Source organism: Corylus avellana, chromosome ca1 (assembly GCF_901000735.1).
Source record: "Corylus avellana chromosome ca1, CavTom2PMs-1.0".
NCBI classification, from domain to species: Eukaryota; Viridiplantae; Streptophyta; class Magnoliopsida; order Fagales; family Betulaceae; genus Corylus; species Corylus avellana.
In genome coordinates this window covers 19027981-19029897 of record NC_081541.1, presented here as the reverse complement: position 1 = coordinate 19029897, position 1917 = coordinate 19027981, and the positions used below count along the sequence as shown (strand labels likewise).

At 41.3% G+C, this 1917-nt stretch overlaps 1 non-coding gene across 1 annotated transcript; it reads right to left on the bottom strand.

The window, feature by feature from the left end:
• Window positions 1-1026: 1026 nt before the first annotated feature.
• On the bottom strand, window positions 1027-1132 carry LOC132168289 (small nucleolar RNA R71). The gene has a single exon (XR_009438807.1). It is a non-coding gene; the product is annotated as a small nucleolar RNA R71 (small nucleolar RNA).
• Between the last annotated feature and the right edge of the window lie 785 nt (window positions 1133-1917).

Here is a 1917-nt window from a genome sequence, read left to right as displayed (position 1 = left end):
TTTCTACAATTTCACTTTATTTTATTTTTATTTGTTTTTGTGTTTTCATCTAACAATAAAAAAAAAAGAAAAGTGTTTTTGGTTTTTTTTTTTTCGTTGTTGTTTCAATTTTTGCTAAAGGTACCAGACAAAGTACGCTCGAGCGCACCTTATCACTCTCAAGTGCACTCAAGCGCAAGGGTAGCAAGCGAGTCGCTCTTGCTCTCGACCCATTCTGCGCCTGCACTCAAGCGCACTTCATATGCATGCTCAAGCACACCCCGTTGCGACTTGAGCGCACCAGCAACCCACCCAGCGCGCTTCTACACTCTATCGCTCCTCACCTGTGTTTGAGTGCATCTCTGCAGACTGCATCAATAGGCTGGTAGCAGCTAAGTAGAGATTTTTGCAAATTTCTTTTTGTCAATTTTGTTAATATTTTGTTTTCTGTTTCTGTTTTTATCTTATGTTTGTTTTTCTTATTTTTCTGTAATTATTTTGTTTTTTTTAGTTAGGTTATTTTAGAACTTTTTGTTTGGTGTATGCTTGGTCGAAGATCCTTGAACTTAGAATTGATACCCTTAGATCCCGACATAAAAAGAACTCTTAGGAGAAATCAGAGAGCACCCGTTGAGAGAGAAATTGTTGAGATGGGAGACCAACCTGTACCTGAGAATGTGGACCTCACTACATCCCTTAGGGACTTGTTCACACCCGTTGCGATAAACTCTCCCTCGTGCATTGTGTTGCCTCCAACCAATGCTACGCACTTTGATCTAAAGCCTCATGTCATCCAACTCTTATCGTCATTCCACGGTTTAGAGATGGAAAACCCTTACAGTCATGTGAAGAAATTTAAGGACATGTGCGCCACATTGAAATTTCAAAAATTTTCTGAGGAGTCCGTTCATTTGAGACTGCTTCCTTTCTCTCTTCACGATAGAGCCAAGGCATGGTTGGATTCAAACATGCCTGGTTCTATTACATCTTGGGAAATCTTGTTGAGCAAGTTCTACAATAATTTTTTCCCAATGTCCAAAGTTAATGAGTGTAGAAAGGAGATTAGCTCGTTCACTCATGAGGAGGATGAAAATTTTTTTGAAAGTTGGGAGCGGTTCAAGGATTTGTTGATAAAATGCCCTCCACATGGATATGAGAAAGGGAGACTCGTTCAGTTCTTCTACCAAGGATTGACTCAATCCAACTGTAGTATGATTGAGTCTATGAACGGGGGAGCATTTTTAAGTTTGATGGGAGATGAATAGGAGATGAAGCTTACAAAGCATTGGATAAGTTGTCCGACAACTCACAGCAGTGGGATTTTTCAAGTTGTCGGGACAGATCTGCTCGTATTTCCAAGAAGGGAGGCATTTATGAGGTTAAAGAAGACACGAAGTTGAGGTTGATGTTAGATGCTCTCACCAAGAAGGTCGACGCTCTCGCTGTGAGCAAGTCCATCAATGCTGCCAATACATTCAATGTTGATAGTTGTTCCATCTGTGCTAGTCCTTTGCACTTAGCATGGAATTGTTCGTCTTTACTGGCTCTTGCCAAGTACCCTATGGAACAAGTGAATGCTTTCAATGATTATTAGAAGCAGTCAAATAGACCATACTCGGAGACCTACAATCCAGGGTTGCGGAACCACCCCAATCTCTCGTGGAAGCAAAGCCAACTAAATCAGGGAGGATTACCTCATCATGCTCAGAATCAATACCGTCACGGATTTCATGCACAACAGCAAAATCAAGGGCACTCGACTCATCTAGCGCAACCTCCTGCATTTGAATCTACTACTCAAATGCCTTCATCTTCGTCACAATCAGCTCTGGAAGACTCACAGAAGACATTTATTCAGGCAAATGGCCAGATGATACAAGAGCTCAAAAATTCCACTATGGTCAATAGCTAGGCCATACAGGAGGTTAAGAATGCAAC